The 19851-nt window shown below is 40.4% G+C and overlaps 1 protein-coding gene across 3 annotated transcripts in view; it reads right to left on the bottom strand.

The window, feature by feature from the left end:
• The window catches only part of PARP8 (poly(ADP-ribose) polymerase family member 8), a 168629-nt gene that overhangs the window by 96238 nt on the left and 52540 nt on the right, over positions 1-19851 (bottom strand). The window lies entirely within an intron of this gene.

Raw genomic sequence — 19851 nt, 5'->3', positions numbered from 1 at the left:
TGGCCGCCCAAGCGCCTTGAAAAAGGCGCGCACGGGGAGGGTGCCAGAGCCAATTCCAATGCTGGAACTTTTCCGTGCGGGCAGGGGTTTCACTCAGAGTATGAGACTGCCAGCCTGATATCCTGGTCTGCGCACAGATGAGTGAGAGTTTCCTCCAAGCGCCCAATGAGTGGGCACCTGCCTGTGTTACCGGACAGAGTGGCAGAGACAGAGATCTTTGAGTGGGCGGAAAGCCCGCCTGATTATGCTAGCAGCTCTGACTGACTGAGCCTTACCCAGAGCCCTGTGCTGAGTGGAAATAGAGTGGGGAGTTGCCAGCTCTTTGAGCCTCTTACTATCCAGGCAGAGGCAGCAGCAACCCCATAGCTGGATTATCAGGCTACTAATTCAGGAAGGAAAGACTAGGAGAGAGGCTCCAGGAACACGGACTCTCTCACTGTCGGAGTCTATAAATGCTAATGAGCCTCGACTCCCAACGAGAATAAAGCACAATACATGACATTGCCATAGAGACTTACCAACTGCAAACATCTACCTGAGTGTGCCAAAGGGGCAGAACCTGGGGTACAGAGTCACCGACCAGGAAGAGGGAGAGAAAAGAAAAAGCAAGAAGATAACCTCTCAAAATCAACAATAATCCGCAGACTTTATAACCTATCCCATTTTATCATATTTGTTCGTTTCTCTTATCTTCATTCTTGATTTTTTTTTTCCTCCTCCAATTTGGTCATTTAACTCTCTGCCGGTCTTACTCTCTCCTCTCCTTGAACTACACTACCTATAAGTGTTACACCTCCCATTATCTTTTCTTTCCTCTTTCTTTATCTCTATATGGGTTGCACTCCAAAACCCTTAACTCTCTCTCTCTCTCTCTCCTCTTTTTTCTTTTTTCTTCTTTTAGTGGTTCCCTCTTTTTTTTTTTTCTCTCTCTCTCTTTCTTTTCTCCCTCTATATTTAGTTTCTTCCTTTCTCCTTTACATCTCTTCTCATTCAAACCTCAATAACGAACAAATTATCTTATCTGGGACTCAAACTTATGTCTGTGGCATTTTGGGGGGGTTTTGCTTCACCTTTTTAACTCACTAGCAGAGCTCCCATCCCTGGATCTCCATTTTATCTAGTTCTTGTTCCACTAAATACAATAGAAATTTTTTAATTTGTCCCCCCGTTTTCCTGTTTCCCTCTTATTCTTCTCATCATAACTCTTAGTCAACCAACACCTAAAAGCAAATCATTTTATTCTTGACCCAAATTTTTTCCTTATTTGCTTCTTGTGGGACCATACCCCCTTTTTTTTTCTTTTCTTTTTTTTTCCCCCCTTTATTATTTCTTCCCAATTCAGACCCTCCAGTACAGGCATTGTTTGTTCTATTTAGTACAATATAATTCACAGTTCACCACAAGATTTTCTCAAGAAAGAGGGGAGAGGAGAAGAGAGAAAAAACAAAGGGGGGAAATAATTTCTTTTTTTAATTTTAATTTAATTTTATTTTTCTTTAATTATTAATTTTTTTAAAAACTCTTTGATTTTTTTTTTTTTTTTACAGAGACAGAGGGATAGACAGGGACAGAGAGACAGGAACAGAGAGATGAGAAGCATCAATCATTAGTTTTTCGTTGCACATTGCGACACCTTAGTTGTTCATTGATTGCTTTCTCATATGTGCCTTGACCGTGGGCCTTCAGCAGACCGAATAACCCCTTGCTCGAGCCAGCGACCTTGCATCCAAGCTGGCGAGCTTTTTGCTCAAGCCAGATGAGCCCGTGCTCAAACTGGCAACCTTGGGGTCTCGAACCTGGGTCTTCCGCATCCCAGTCTGACGCTCTATCCACTGAGCCACCGCCTGGTCAGGCCCTCTTTGATTTTTATATTTTTAATTTTTTATTCTTTATTAAATCTCATTAATACTATCAACAAAACCACCCTCAGATGCCATTAAGGAAAAGAAAATCGAATATCATGGATACAAAAGAAACAGAGGTAACACAGATAGATGAGGAAAAATCTATGGAGAAAAAATTTAATATATTGGAAACCTTGGAGTTAAACGACAGAGAATTTAAAATAGAAATCCTAAAAATACTCAGAGATATACAAGAAAACACAGAAAGGCAATTTAGGGACCTCAGAAAACAACTCAATGAACACAAAGAATATATTTCCAAGGAAATTGAAACTATAAAAACAAATCAAACAGAGATGAAAAACTCAATTCACGAGCTGAAAAACGAGGTAACAAGCTTAGCTAATAGAAAAAGCCAGATAGAAGAGAGGATTAGTAAAATAGAAGACAAGCAACTTGAGGCACAACAAAGAGAAGAAGAAAGAGACTCAAAAATTTAAAAAAATGAGATAGCCCTACAGGAATTATCTGACTCCATCAAAAAGAATAACATAAGAATAATAGGGATATCAGAGGGAGAAGAGAGAGAAAATGGAATGGAGAACATACTCAAACAAATAATAGATGAGAACTTCCCAAGCCTATGGAAAGAAAGAAAGCCTCAAATTCAAGTAGCCAACAAAACTCCGAGTTTTCTTAACCCCAACAAACCTACTCCAAGGCACATCATAATGAAATTGGCACAAACCAACGGCAAAGAAAAAATTCTCAAGGCAGCCAGAGAAAAGAAGAATACAACATATAAAGGAAGGCCCATTAGATTATCATCTGATTTCTCAACAGAAACTCTATAAGCTAGAAGAGAGTGGACCACAATATTTAAAGTCCTAAAAGAGAGGAACTTTCAGCCACGAATACTATACCCATCAAAGCTATCCTTTAAATATGAAGGAGAAATAAAAACATTCACAGATACAGAAAAGATGAGGGAATTTATCATCAGAAAACCCCCACTCTAGGAATTATTAAAGGGGGTTCTCCAATCAGATACAAAGAACAAAAAAAAACAAAAACAAAGCCACAAGTAAAAGCTCCAAGAAGAACACAATAAAACCAAATTTAAACTGTGACAACAACAAAAAGAAAGGGGGAGGACAGGATGGAGATTAACAGTAGCAAAGGACGATGGAGTGCAAAAGTACTCACAAAATAGTGCACTACAATGAACAGGGTAGGAACCCTTTTCATTTCTTAAAGGTAACCGTAACCACCATTGAAAAAACCACCACAGAAGCACATGAGATAAAAAAGATAGCAACAGAGGAAAGATGTATGGAATACAACCAAATAAAAACAAAAGATAGAAAAATGAAAGAGAAGGATCAAACAAGACACAAAACTAACAGAAAGCAATCTATAAAATGGCAATAGGGAACTCACAAGTGTCAATAATTACACTAAATGTAAATGGATTAAACTCACCAATAAAAAGGCACAGAGTAGCAGAATGGATTAAAAAAGAAAATCCAACTGTATGCTGCCTGCAAGAAACTCATCTAAGTAACAAGGATAAAAACAAATTCAAAGTGAAAGGTTGGAAAACAATACTACAAGCAAATAACATCCAAAAAAAAGCAGGCGTAGCAATACTCATATCTGATAATGCTGACTATAAAACAGCAAAAGTGCTCAGAGACAAAAATGGTCATTTCATAATCGCTAAGGGGACACTGAATCAAGAAGACATAACAATTCTTTTTTTTTTTTTTTTCTGAAGCTGGAAACGGGGAGAGACAGTCAGACAGACTCCCGCATCCGCCCGACCGGGATCCACCCGGCACGACCACCAAGGGTGACGCTCTGCCCACCAGGGGGCGATGCTCTGCTCCTCCGGGGCATCGCTCTGTCGCGACCAGAGCCACTCTAGCGCCTGGGGCAGAGGCCAAGGAGCCATCCCCAGCGCCCGGGCCATCTTTGCTCCAATGGAGCCTTGGCTGCGGGAGGGGAAGAGAGAGACAGAGAGGAAGGAGAGGGGGAGGGGTGGAGAAGCAGATAGGTGATCATAATACATCATGATCAAGTGGGATTCATCCCAGAATCTCAAGGATGGTTCAACATACGTAAAATGGTTAACGTAATACACCATATCAACAAAACAAAGAACAAAAACTACATGATCTTATCAATAGACGCAGAAAAGGCTTTTGATAAAATACAACACAATTTTATGTTTAAGACTCTCAACAAAATAGGTATAGAAAGAAAATATCTCAACATGATAAAGGCCATATATGATAAACCATCAGCTAGTTTTGGTTCCTCAAAAAAGTGAAAATAGAACTACCTTATGACCCAGCAATCCTTCTACTGGGTATATACCCCCAAAACTCAGAAACATTGATACATAAAGACACATGCAGCCCCATGTTCATTGCAGCATTGTTCACAGTGGCCAGGACATGGAAACAACCAAAACGCCCATCAATAGATGACTGGATAAAGAAGATGTGGCACATATACACTATGGAATACTACTCAGCCTTAAGAAAAGATGACATCGGATCATTTACAGCAAAATGGTGGGATCTTGATAACATTATACGAAGTGAAATAAGTAAGTCAGAAAAAACCAGGAACTGCATTATTCCATACGTAGGTGGGACATAAAGTGTGGTGGAGGGGCACAAAGTAAACTATAGATGGAAGGTGACAGAGGACAATCTGACTTTGGGTGATGGGTATGCAACATAATTGAATGACAAGATAACCTGGACATGTTATCTTTGAATATATGTATCCTGATTTATTGATGTCACCCCATTAAAAATAAAATTATTTTAAAAAATGGGGAGAACTCCTCTTATCTCCTGGCTAGGTCCCACACCCTTTCTACGAATCAGTTCATATTTTACTTTCTCAAGTCCTCCCTCTCAGCTTTCTGGTCCAATCTGACCCGGACAAGATTAAGTCCCCTTAATAACCTCTTCCACAGGGTCCTTTGCTAACCTACCCTTCAGTTACAATTTGGGTATCAGATCAGTGCTTCTTTCTCCCACTAGATCTAATTTCTCTGTGTATCTTAGTCACTGGCATATCCTAGATGCTCAAGACACATGCCCATTGTCTCTTAAGAGGGACTCAAAGGATATGCATTGCTCCCTTGTCAGTGAATGGCTCTTAAAATAAGGTAGCATCAGAAACAGTTTATGTCCTATCAAAGATAACCTAATTCAATCAGCTTGACTCTGTTTATAAGTCAGATTTTAGAAGAGAGAAAAAACACTTGCCTTTGACTCATAGAACACATTCTTTTACACATGTAATAATTTAAGGGATATAATTTGGCCTACAATATGTCTAGAGAAACCATATATCAGTGTAGTGGAATTTTACTATATTGTATGATGTCATGAAATGAGAAAAAAAAGTCACAAAGCCTGTGTTATTTATTTATTGTATATACTACACAGAGAGGGTCCAAGCACTTTCAACTCTATTGACACATGCTCAAAATCATGAAAATATTAAACCAGATATCTGAAACCCTGATGATAACACCTGAACAAACAGCAAAGCATACTTGACTGTTCTTGAAATTACAATATCTGCAGGCCATGCAAGTATGTTTCAATAAATTACAGAAAAAATTCAGTTTGGATAGCTCCGCAGGAGCCCAACAAATGTACGTTGGAATCCTAGTACTGTACATCCCTACTGCAGCTGAGAAGCAATCATCCATCCAAAATGTTCTTCCAGTCACTACAAATCCTTTTGTTCTGAGGAATCTCTACCACAGCTATACAGCATAGTGATGTTAATGACGCTGAGGCTCTAGGAAGCAGGTTTATCTAACACTTGGTTCCACATGTGTGATCTCGCTATAGTCCGGATTTAGGGTAGGGGGCTTCAATAACCCACTGTCTCAGCTTTCTAGGCAGCCCACAATTAAAAAATCAAGCTGGGTCTTAGCATTCTTGGTTTGGGCACTACGGGTTCACTGAAGAAAATGGGAAAACTCCAGCATCCTTGGGAAGTCATGGCTCTGTTTCTCACAAAAGATAAACCTCTCAGCCCCGAATAAGTCAAAGAAGCAACTTCTCAGGGCACAGGATGCAGAGAAATGTGGGGAGGGGTGGGCATGTGAGAGGTTAACTGTCTCTGTTCGGTCAGTCTGAGAGAGGAAATGTACACCTGCAATCCTGGGGACATTCGCAACGTGGCTGAGAATTACACAGGTCTAAGGACATGAAATAAGAAGAGAAAATCAACTCGATTATCACAGTAAATACATTCCTGACAAACTAGTTTGTTTATAACGATCGTGTGACTTTCAGCAAGTGGCTCACCCACATGCCGCCCTGTCATCAGGCAGGACTGCCTGCGAGTGGTCACTGTCCCCTCCATCAGCCATCGGCAGCCCCCCGCAGGTGAAGAACGGAACGGGACACCTCCTTGCGTCCCCAGCACGAAGGTCTTGTCTTCTCCTTCCCCCCTTCCTTTTCTTAAAACAGCCAATAAGAAGGAAAAGGACGAAATTTCCTTCATGAGATCACCCAACCTCCACCTCTAGGCACCTCAAGAAATCCTTCATAAACTACGAGCTTCACACACACCAACTGAAAAGAGATACTGTATTTTTCACTCCATAAGACACATCTGACCATAAGACACACTTAGGGTTTTAAGGAGGAAAATAAGAAAAAGATTTCTGAACCAAATGGTGTGTTAAAAATATTGAGTAAAATACCATATTTTCGCTTCATATGACGCACGGGCATTTTCCCCTCCACTTTTGGGGGGATAAAAGTGCGTCTTATGGAGCAAAAAATATGGTAAATATTCGTATGGGATCTGAAATAAAAATCACCATGCAAGAAGAAGATGAAGTTCAATGCCAAAAACCTTTACATCACTTTTACCTATATTTTTATAGTTTAGTATCATGTTATTATAGGCTCCCTCTAGATTTCTGAATGCTCCCCAAATTATTTTTTCATAGCAACGTATGAAAAACATACATTCATAACATATCACTTAAGTTCACCTTCTTCATTGGTCAAGTAATTGGTTACTGTGCAGAGTGTGAGAAAAGTAAGAAAAACAATCCACAGGGGACAAAAAAACTTCATGGGCAATACTTGAGAACAGACCAGGATGATGACTACTACGGATCTGAGGAGAAGACGAGCAAGGTGAGAACCAGATCTGCAGGGATTGTAGGGAAACTGACCTGGTAGGAAAACAAGGAATCACACTGAATATTTCAAGTGAAGCTTCACATTATAAGAAGATGTTGCAAATGATAATAAAGACATTAAATTAGCATCTATTACAGATGTTGAAAAAATGCCCCTTTTTAGCAAACTGCGTGGTTGAGACTCAGTATTAATGAGCCGTTTTCTAAATTATTTAATAACCACCATTTCTGACTCTGGAAATTTTTTAATTGAAATCTATCTACACATCAACACTGTTACTGCAGTTTAATATAACCTTTCCAAAACTGAATTATAAAATATGATTAAGCAAAAGTCAATCAGTAAGAAAATTACTGAAAGGTTTTTTAAAAACTATTTCAAGAATTTTTAAATATCAAGTTCTTTTTATGTAAAAGAAAATACTTTTCAACAATTATTGGTACTAGCGTTTTGAATTTTTGGCTCTTTTTTACAAGTCAGCTGGTCCTGAAAATCCAGTGGACTCCATCCACCTGTTATTCCAAAAGCAAATGTTTAATCTATTTTCCATCAGCCATCCATCACCATGGCTCAAAAATAAAAAAGCCCTGTTACGTGAAAATTATTCACTTTCACACCTACAGTATTTAGTTACGAAAATAAATAAATAAATAAATCCTGCAGAGTTAAAATTATTGTAATTTGCATTTTCAGTAATAAAACAACTTTTACGACTTTGCTTCCAAAGCCAAACTACTCAACAAAATGTTTCCAAACCAGCCCGCTCATTAGTTTTTATGCAAATATCACTCTGTAGATCAACTATTTCTATTCAAAATTTCTTTTAACCGGCCCTGGCCGGTTGGCTCAGCGGTAGAGCGTCGGCCTAGCGTGCGGAGGACCCAGGTTTGATTCCCAGCCAGGGCACACAGGAGAAGCGCCCATTTGCTTCTCCACCCCTCCGCCGCGCTTTCCTCTCTGTCTCTCTCTTCCCCTCCCGCAGCCAAGGCTCCATTGGAGCAAAGATGGCCCGGGCGCTGGGTATGGCTCCTTGGCCTCTGCCTCAGGCGCTAGAGTGGCTCTGGTCGCAACATGGCGACGCCCAGGATGGGCAGAGCATCGCCCCCTGGTGGGCGTGCCGGGTGGATCCCGGTCGGGCGCATGCGGGAGTCTGTTTGACTGTCTCTCCCTGTTTCCAGCTTCGGAAGAATTAAAAAAAAATATTTCTTTTAACCATGTTTAGCAAATCTTTACAAAACACTGTTTGCATTTCTAGCTAACAGAACACCGGTTTTGAAATAGAGAGGTATGCTACACTAATTTCTATGGGTAAGAACGACCATACCTTTCGGGTTCATTAAATCCTCTCCTATAATGTAGGTAGTTTATTTTTCCAGATTCTAATTCCAAGTTTTGTTAGGAGCAAGCACGAAATTACTGTCTCCTTATTGCATTGTATTTCCTCTGAGAACAATAATAAGTAAAACAGCAATATTCTTATGCTTATCTGGTCTTCCTTTGGGAAAATTAATGATAAAGATTGTAATTGCTTATCTGAACCCTCAGTGGCTGGAAGTGTTTTGAAATTCAGAGTTTTTCATGTTAGGAATGAACAGAGTGCCTATTTCATATCTTACCGTAAATATATATGTATCTGCAGAGATGCACGAGTAACGTTCCCGTGACAGTCTCATGTCAGTTCGGATCAGTGTGCCACTATCAATAAATATGGGCCACATTAATAATTTTGTTTCAATTTTCTTTTTAAATTCAGAAGTTCTTGATAATGAATCATATATAATCTATGTATTTCAACATTTAATGTCAGAAAGTATGGCTCATGAGACCATGTTCTGTAATTAATCACATACACAATTTAATTATAAGAAATCTATGCACCCATACCTAAGCCTTGGGTTCTATACCTTATGCTTTCCCAATGACTGATTCCAAAAGAACAACAACAAAAGAATAATTAAAATATCTGATGGGGATAATGAATACTGCCCATCAGAGTAATATTAGGATAAACATATCTTCATAATGGAAAGAACCAACAGTTATCTACAGAACCTTTCTTCGGGGTTCAACAAGCACATCTTTTCTCCTTTAGCACACAAATAACTTGACAGTGCTACCCGAGTGCCCAGATTTACACGAGCCTCACCTGCAGAGCAAATGCACAATGCTATGACTTTCCTACTGCACATTTTTAGTTGACTCAAGGGCAACAGTGACTCAAGGCTCATTCGTTTGGACAGAAGAGCAAAAGAGAAATCAACTGAAAAAAGAAAAATCAAAATGGAGAGACTTTTGTTTGGATCTCATTCTCGAAAGGCCAACCAGAGAGCCAGAGGCTTTGAAAATGTAAAAGTGTAAGTAAGCAATGTCCATAATACATATGACCTTGACTTCACTGAGTGAGAAAGAAGTCAGTGATTACCCAAAGCATTGCTTTGGTTGTTTTTTTTTACTGATAAAGAAACAAATTCAAAGGGATGTGCTCAGTCCTATGTGGGATCTGTAGCAGGGCAAGTTTCTCTAAACAGTTCCCTCTAGACCAGTCGTCTCCAACCCCTGGGCCGCGGACCGGTACCAGTCGGTGGGCCATTTGGTTCCGGTCCGCAGAGAAAGAATGAATAACTTACATTATTTCCTTTTTATTCATATTTAAGTCTGAACGATGTTTTATTTATTAAAAATGACCAGATTCCCTCTGTTACATCCGTCTAAGACTCACTCTTGACGCTTGTCTCGGTCACGTGATACATTTATCCATCCCACCCTAAAGGCCAGTCCGTGAAAATATTTTCTGACATTAAACCGGTCCGTGGCCCAAAAATGGTTGGGGACCACTGCTCTAGACCACTGGCTTCTCTGAGTTTGCACAATGAGCTGGTGATGACAAGAAAATTCTCAGTACTTTGTGACAAGGTCTGATCGTTCTTCCTCAAAATATTTCTAAACACAGAGTCAGCAGTAGTACCCCCTTCCCTCCCAGGTGACATCCTTGTCTTCTTCTAAGTAAGTGCCTAAGTTCATGCAATTATTTCACCTGTCATATTTCACCTTCCATCGTTATTAACAAAAGATCTTCACATTCTAAAAATGCAAAGTGGTTTTCAGAGGTAGTCGCCTAAAATATAGCAAATGCCTCTGTGAGTTCTGGCACGAAGCAAACATTTCATCAGCAAAAGTACTGATTAATAATCAGCACAGGGTTTCCAGTCTGTCATGTCAACTTCTTTCAAGAAATAAAAATAGGTTTGACATTTACAAAATTACTTAGACGAGCAAAGAAAAAAATTGATAAAACTAAGACCAAACAAAATCCAGTTCAAATTCTTCTACCATTTGTACTGGTGATTCTTCATCAGTGTTATGTTTTTTAAAAATCTATTTTACTTTTAAAAGAGGAAATATACCCAGGTGTTTGCCCTAACTGGTAACAGACAAGCAAAAACATGTCTTAATACCTCAGTGGATACATTTCCATATGAGTTCCCTTTAAGAAAGCATTTAAAATATTTATTTGACTATACTTGCTTTCTCAAATGAATGCATTGAGCTTTTTTCTTTTCCCATATTATGTTCTAAAATAAATTCTGTTCAGGTAAGGGACCTTCAATATATGATAGAAAATGTTTCAAAGCCAGGCTTCCTACTCCTAACATACACATTCTTTCCTCTTAAAACAAACCAGTATCTTCCTGTGCAAAGCTACAAGGTGCTATAAAGGATACTGAAGCTGTCAACAATGCCAAGGAGCCTGAATTTATCAGTAAGAAAACGAAGGAAAACCATTTGAGTCAACTAATCTGGAAGAAAATGATGGAAGATGAGATATTCATCCCCAACTGAAAAGAAATCACTCAAAAGGAGTTAGCTTTCTGAACTGCGACGAGAAATAAAATGTACTCTCCTCTAATTCTCAGAGAATTACAGTCGTAAAAGTGAACCATCTCTCTCGGCCTCTCTTGTTATATATAGATCAGAAAATTAAGGCCCAGAGAGGTCTATCAGCCCTTAGTTACACAGCACTTGGTCTAGAACTTGGGTCTCGTTTGGTGCAGATGCCTTCCATTAAATTTTGTCATTATCACAATTATTTAATTGAGTATGTACAGCACACGTATTAACATTTATATGTAGCAGGACACTAGCTCTTGTCCCAACTCAGAAATCAATCAATAAACCAATCACAAGATGTATTTAACAGACAAGTGTGAAAAAAACAATGATTTTTCCTTTTGTAGCTACGCGAATGGAGACATGTCTAATTCCACTTGGCATTGGTTTGGCAAATTGATGCTATACAGTTAACAAAGGAAAGTCCCCACCCGAAGAGGTGAGTGCTGAAAACTGTCTCGACTTAGTTCCAGTTGTCAAAACAAGGAGAGCAAAAATGTGTCTAACTTTACCTTCTTCAGCAAATGGGATTTTCACCTCAGAAGAGGAGCAATTTCCAGCCACTGCACATTAATATGTACATCATTAAGACTGGGCCACAAACTTGCCACATATCTTAGTGCACTTACGAGCAAAAAAATGTTTTAATATTTGGTCAGTCTGACTAAAAATGAGCTGTTGGTCACCTTTTTCTACATCGATGAAGATCTCTGATTTGTCTCATTGCATTATTAAATACTGTTCAAAGTTAACATACAGGTATCTCCAGTGTGGAAAATATGAGAAAGCTCTAAAATACTTCACATCAAAGTTCAGTTTGAGGGATATGAAAATCGTACTTGATAAATTATGCACCATTTTAAACTTTGTTGGAGAAGCTATCAACTCAAAAATATTTAAGTCTTTTAATATTAAAGTAGCCTAGATATTAAAATATTAGGTTTACTCTCTCTTTTGGAAGTATTTCTGTATCAGATATTCTTGGAATAAGAAAGGCAACAAATTCTGGGAGGAAAACATCTTAGTCTCATATAAGTGACCCCCCACACATGCAAATAAAGAAAGAGGGAGGGAAGAAGGGAAGGAAGGGAAGGAAGAAATGAGAGGAAGAAAGAAAGAAAGAGAGAAAAAAAAGAACTAGTCTGTGCAGTTAAGAACTGAAGAAGTTATAGGACCTTAATTTTGAAATGGTGATTCCTATGAAAACAAAGGCCCAACATAAAAGCAGGTTGATACATAGCCAAGATGAGGCAAACTAACCATCAATTACATTGCACTTGAAATACAGGAGAGAAAAAAGAATGAGAATTACATGTCAACTCTCAAGGACAGTATGCAAACATCAAAATGACAGGTGTCTCACAACTCAAAATGTTATGACTGACAGAATCATTTTTATCATTCTTGATAAGTTGACTCATAGATAATTCAAAATGGGTCATTGTTTTAAGTCCGTCTAATAGCACTCGACACCTGCGCCCACCACTTTGCTATCTACAACTGCAAATATCAATAAAACCTCTTTACTGGAGATTGTCATTTAATAGAGGACACAAGATAATGGCTTAGAAATATTCATCTGAATTGAAAGGAAGAATTAAGCTTTAATTTATTTCCACCGAGGAAAATGATACAGAACTCATGAATGCTGGCAAATGTTCACATCTGTCCTGCTCCCATCCCAAGACTTTCTTTAAGTATACACCATCTTTACCCATTCTAATAACAAACGTGGCTCTGAGAGAAAAATACAAAGGGATTGTCCCCTTACGATTAAAACAACTACAAAATAGCCCTGGCCGGATAGCTTGATTGGTTACAGCATCCTCCCAAAGTACAAAGGTTGCTGGTTCAATCCCTGGTCAGGGCACATACAGGAATAGATCAATGTTCCTGTTCTCTCTCTTTTGCTCCCTTCCTCTCTCTAAAATCAATAAAATAAACATTTAACAATAAAAATAATAATAATAAAAATACTGCAAAAAGAAAGCACAGGAGAGAGGACAGATATTAAGCCATTGAGAGAAATGACATTCACACTCAGAGTGAAAAGAATACGAAAATGCATTCAATAGTTAATTCTCACCAGTTAGTAAGAGAAGTCAACATCCAATCATGCCTGCAGTCAATGATGTGTGAATTAAAACAACACAGGGCCCCTGAGCTCAGGATGCTTCTAGTCCATCGAAGGAAAACAGTGAAAACACTGCCCAAATAAAAGAAAATTATGGTAATGACAAATGTTCTTAAAGAAAGATGACACCATGGACTAGACATAAAGCAGGACACTGACTTGTCAATGGAGTGGGAAGTTCCCCGGAGAAGAAAGTAGAGGCTGGCCCGAAATCTGTAGATGCGTCAGAAAAGTGAATTGGAGGACTTGAAACACACCACCACCGTTCTTCAGCTCTTTCGCTCTCTAGCCCGTCTGCTCCCAACCCAACTTCAGAATCCAGACGTCCCTATGGGCACACTCTAACTCTGACCGTAGGACCTGCAGCCCCCACACAGTGGAACTTGCACACCGGAACCGACCTGCACACATTCTGTTGGAAAAACCTGAAAGCAACCCGACAAGTCATGCCGATTACCTGACGTCTTCTGTTGTAATAATCCAGTCCACACACACCGTTGCCAAAGTCTGATTGAGGCGGCAGACATGGTGTCCACACGGAGGAGAAGAACCAGAGGGAACAGCTGGGGCGGCTCCCCGGGAGGAAGCCGGGCCGGTGGGCGGCGTAGCCATGGGCCCAGGACGGGGCACGTTCAAGCTGCACGGGGCACCTGGCACCCAGAGTCGGGGCTGACTCACCACGTGCCCAAATGTGCCTGCAGCTCTGTGTACCAGGGAGAGCTCAGACACTCACTACAGAGCGGAGGTGGTTGTTAAAACACAAGAGCCCTGCTGATGGGAGCTAAGGCTCGAAGGCTTACCAAAACCGCCACAGGGACAAGGCCCGGTCACTCACAAAACATGACTCAGAGAGAGCCTGGGCTTGTCTCATGCCCTTAAAAGGCCCTGAGGAATCTCAGATGGTTTTGATCTTTGGCTATAAACACCATCCTTAACCACACAGCATGGGATTACCTGACACTTCAATGGCAGAGAAGTTTCTGATACACGCTTGTGGTTATTCCCACAGAAAAAATATAGGAAACAGAGGAGGTATTCTTCTAAGATGTAAATTCCCTCCCCACGCTTCGCCACAGGCTTCTGCCCTTTGGAAAAGGTCAGGAGCATGGGGACAGAGGTGACCCAGGGTGACAGTCTCTCGCACTGTGTGTGACCAGCCTGTACAGTCCTCGGTGGCCCTGACCTTCTCAGAGGACACGCAGAGCCAGCAAGTGGATGTGAGACCCATGTGCAAAACAGCTCCCTCGTGGGTCTTCCCGAACTGTGGGAAGGGAGCTGTCCCCGTCCTCAGTGCGCCCAAGCCAACTTTATTAAATGGGGCTTTGTTCCCAGGGGACGTCTCAATTGAGACACCCTCAGCGATATGCGACAGGCTCCGCAGCGGCGAGGGATATGAACCGAGCTGGCTGCGTGAGGAAAAGCAGTCAGTCTGCCCTTGCAGATGCTACAACCAGATCTGAGGCACTCCTGTCAGTAAGAACATTCTTTAGAAAATGGGAAAAGAAATAAGGCTCTGGAAGGTCATGAATGAAACAGTTCGCACATCCTTCACCCATTCGGTAGATCTGTACTCAACACCTCCGATATACCAAGCACTTCATTGTGTCACATAACAAAACACCCTAAATTATTACTGCACAGTTGAGGAAACAAGAGACTCCCAAGTTTTCCGATCCACTGCCAACATCACAGGGAAAAAAGCAGAGCTTCCAACCCAGATCTGTCTGACACACTGCTCAGTAAGAGAATTTGTAGAGATAAAGAAGTTGGGAAGCAGTATGGCAGAGCTGTGGAGAAGCCACATACAAAGCGATCAAACTGTCGGTTTCTAAAAAGAGACATTAAGACGATGGAGAGATCACCAAGGGAGGAGGCTGAGCCATAAACAGCTTTGGCTCTGAGGGAGGCTGCTATATTCAGGATTTGGAGGAAATCTCGCATATACACACACAGAGCTAGAAAAACTATCTAAGCAGCACTGCATACAAACTGATCAAGGCCAACATCAGCAGCATCACTTTGAAATACAAACACCAACAGAAAAGAGCAAACGGATTCTATTTTAGAAACCCTGGCTTATAAAACCTAACAGATATCCTGCTGTTGTAACTTAGCTGCTCTGTAAAGGCTCATTTTAGCCCCGTGTTGTGCAAACAACTGAAAATGTCTGCCATGGGAAAAAGAAAAAAAAAACAATTAGCAAATTGATAAATCACCCTTTAATTTATGTTATTTTAGCCCATTAATCCTGCTTTAGTTAACGCCATTATTAGCAGTTAAACACACAAAATCATATTTGAATTTCACAGACACGCTCCGATTGAACATGGGTTCGTATTAGGAAGCGACGGTTAGCCAATATAGATGACAGTGATGAACCAAATAGTTTTATTTGCACCTCTGTGTAAGTATCTTGTTACAGTGTCAATGGGTAATGAGTTCACTAAATGGTTTTCCTTATTCTAGATTTTAGTCAGCATTCACCTCTAACTGATCAAGCATTGTGTAAAATGGTTTATGAAAAACCACCAAAGTCATTTAACAGGTATTGACCTCTCCCACCAAAAACATTCAGACATTCTAACTACAATTATAATAAAAATTAAATAAAAGCATGTCCTATACAGCCAAACTTTTAATATGTATTGCTTTTACCAAAAACTTTTAAAGACAGTCGCTAATTGCTATATTTTCCCTTAATACAACAATAAATTGTTTAGACAGATGGGTAGCAGAGGAAAGAATTATCGAACATTTCATCATGGGCGGTTACCTCTGATGGACACATGTGTAATTCTCATTCATCCACACGTCAATTTGTCACTATCAACTCAGAGAGCGGCAGATTCATTTCTGAACTGATTAACTTTCCCAGTCAAGATTAAGGGAAAACCGAAGTGACTCTTCCTTTGCTGTGCCGGAATAGGCACCACATCACATAAAAAGGAAACCCAGTGACACACTTGATTAGCTATGTAATTTGTTTTCAATCTATTGAAAAGTTAGCGATTTTCACCCTTACAAAGGCAGGGTAAAGTGAAAAATCAATTTCTACACATACAATATAATTTCACCAGGCTATGTATCTGCTGGTTCATTCCAGCAAGCAGAAACGAGAGACACTACATGTGACCAGGTGCTCACGTCACGTTCTCAGGAATGTCTACCTTTGTTCTTGAAGAGTCTTTACCGGCATGTCACCTGAACAGAGCTATGCTGACCCCAAGAGAACACTTTCTTCTGAAGAATTCCAAACCCTCTGCTTAAAATATAAAAGGGAAACTAAGTATCTTATACAGTTACACTTTAGAAAATATTTCAATGGTTTCTGAGGTTTAAAACTTTGAGAAGAAACTAAGAGTCTCCCTCACTTCTTGAAAGAAGACTCTGTTCAACATCTAGTAAGGAACAGAAATAAACTTGTTTAGGGATATCTCACTAATGCATATATTTTTTTCTTATGTTTCCTTTATTTTTCTAATTCATTTCCTCTCTGGTTATTTTCCTTCTTCAAAACCTTTGTCTTACCTCTCGTTATAAGATTACTACCACCAAGGGTCAAGGCACTACCTGACCCGGGTGAATCATAAATTCAGTGGAGCACATTATCACGGGGCTTTAAAAGGCTTCCCAACTTTTCATACTGTAAGTGTGAACGAATACGAAAGCAGAGAAAGGTTAAGAACTTTTTATTTGAAATCATGTAGTAAGAAAACGACAGAATGAGCACAAGAATCTAGTATTCATGCAAACTCAAACCACCTAAACAAAATTAAATATCAGCCTGCCAAGAACAAACAACCACTTCTTTCAGAAAGGCCCCTGACTTCTGATATCCACTTAATCATATTAATACGATAATCATCATCATCATTATCATCACCAGCGTCTTGAGAAGGCAATTATTTGATCTGGAAAGCGAGAATAATCTACTCCTTGTAGAGAAATCCCTGAATTAAAAATACTTGGACGAGAGTATAAGGAGAAATTTAATAGCATTCCACTGCTTCCTGAAACAGGAAACACAGGACTTCACCTCAGGACTCTGAAGTAAATTTTTAAAATAAATCTAACTGACTAAAATAACCACCTGAGAAACAAATGATCAGTTTTTCTTTAAAATTTATTATCCATTAAATGCACCAGAAAGTTGATTCTCAAGGGAAAGGAATTTTTAGATTACCAAAATCTGCATGTAAAGGAATATGGCTATTACCATATTTAAAAATACACTTGAACATTCGCCAAGTGAAAACGCTGAACAAGAATTAGTAACTTATCTCTAATCAGTCAATTATTTCAAATGGCTCCTGACCACTGTTGACAGCTGCCAAGCTGCATGCCAGTCACCCCAGTAAGCCGGCAATAAAACAAAGAGAACACCAATCGTCTCTGCAGAAAAAGCCACGATTTAGCGTGAACTGCAAGGCCTTCTTCATGCTGGACTGTTCCAGTCACTCCTAGTGAGCACACAGCTCACACCACTGTGCGCGGTCAGGGACGATCTGGGACCACAGGAGAGGGAACCTCTATTTCAGGTGCATAGAACATCCAGGCTTGAAAGCTCTGGTCCATGATCTATGTCACAACGTCCTGTGTGCACCAGACTGCAGTCCCTCCAGAGAACACAGCTGGACTCCACAGTCCAAAAAAGCTCTGAAGCATATAAGACACTCCCATGTATAAGATGCACCTTAATTTGGGGGCCTGAAATTTGTAAAAAAAAAAAAAAAAAAGTATTACTAAAGTTATTGAACTCAAGTTTTATTCATCATAAAATTCATACAACTCTTCATCAACGTCAAAACTCCCATCCATTAGCCTGTCCTCATCTGTGTCTGATGATGAATCACTGTCTTCCACAACAAGCACAAAAGCAAATGTGAAAAAGCAGGACATGCAAGTAAAAAAACCCTACAACCACTGTATAAGACGCACCCAGATTTTAGACCCCAAATTTTTCAAAAAAGAGTGTCTTATACATGAGTGAATACATTATATTTTAAGTTCCAATTCCTACATGAGATTTCAGTGGCTTTAACACAAAGGGGGCTGACTTCTCATCAGTATCACAATATACAGAGAGAAGAGGGAGATGCTGCTCCACACGGTCACTGCTAAGGCCTTGTCCTCTGAATTCAACCACGCAGGCAGGAAGCTGTGTGGTGCTCAAAGCCGTGAAGTGGCACATGTGACTCCCACCCCCTGGTACTCGAGAGCACGTTCAGACCCAAATGGAAGGGAAACTGGGAGTAGAGTCCCGCTGTGTGCCCAGGAAGAAAGGGTCTGGTGAGCACCCTGAGGTTTGCCCCACCACGCCCTGTAACATGATTAATACATCTGGCTAACAGTAACATGGATTTACTCTGAAAACTCTTCTGCTAACTATGGAACTTCAGTTTTCAGTGGCAGCGCCTTTATCAGAAATTCATGGCCAAGATAAATGAATATAGGCAATTTTAAAGCAGATCTCAGTAAGCCCCAAAACTTTCTCTCTCATACACACACACACACACACACACACACACACACACACACACTGTTCAATCCAGCTGTCCCTCATCCTTCAAGTATTGCACCGAGACAGTCACTCCAAAAACTGGAACACATTTGAATTGGATACCATCAAACGGAAACAGCCTGGGTATGAAAAATAAAATCTGATTCATCCTCTTAGTCATGTTCCTTAACACTGTCACAAAGCCATAAAATGTTTACAGCAGGATTGGACACACAGAAAACACAAAATGCACGGAAAACGTTATAAGAACTGCCTGAGAAAAGAGAAAAAAAATCAGCATACAGTTTTAGCAAGTTTTTAAAAAACCATGACATGTTGTATACAAAGACGACTTCTTACCCATCCATAAGAACTTGTTTTTTAACTAAGGAAAATTTTTTCTATGCATTTACACACACTTTATTGCTAAATAAGACACTGTTGCGTTAAATATATATATATACACACACACACACACACACACACACACACACACGTATATATATATCTCCCCCCCAAAACCAGGCTCAGCCACTGAATATCATCAATCTCATTCCCCTATTAGTAGAGACTCTCAGCCTCCCTCCACTCGTGCGAAATGATCAAACACAGACCAGGGCAAACAGGGACAGCAGGTGCTTTAAGAAGTCGTGGCTATCTGACTGCTGGAATTCAGAGGACATGCGAGGGGGACTCAATGCACTGAACATTCTCTCTCACAACGTCACTGCTGTGTTTCAAGACAAATGACTAAATGCATGAACATGAGCTACAACTGGTTTAATGCTTCTTCGAGGGCTGGCCAATGTTCATATTCCAATAAATCACCTATCAGGGTGTGACCACGTTACAAAAGCTAGTAATACTACCTCTAAAAATTTTTTTAAACAAAACAAAACGTGAGTCTCCTGCACCCACTGGTGTTTCACTGGTGTGTTTTCTGTATCCAGGGCCCCCACTGCTAACAAGACTCGACTGAGAGATGGCTTCCTCTGCAGAGCAGGGAGGCGGCTCCCGGGCGTTCCTTACACACAGGGACACTGAAGGGTCGCAGGCTTTTGTCCCGCCCCAGTCTTTCATGCAGGACTCCTGCAGAAGGTGGACCACCGATTCTTCTATCTCATGTGAATCACTTTAATTAGATCATCAGCTTGCCCTTCTCTCCACCAGTAGCAGGAGACACAGGAGAAGAGGCATCAGAGCAAGGGGGAAGGGCTGCCACGCGGCTGCGCCAGCTGGGCAAGGGTTGGTGCCGCCGCACAGGGGCCCCAGAGATGGGACCCAGCC

The sequence above is a fragment of the Saccopteryx bilineata genome, chromosome 1 (assembly GCF_036850765.1).
Source record: "Saccopteryx bilineata isolate mSacBil1 chromosome 1, mSacBil1_pri_phased_curated, whole genome shotgun sequence".
In the NCBI taxonomy this organism is placed as follows: Eukaryota; Metazoa; Chordata; class Mammalia; order Chiroptera; family Emballonuridae; genus Saccopteryx; species Saccopteryx bilineata.
This window is presented reverse-complemented; position numbering and strand designations above follow the sequence as displayed.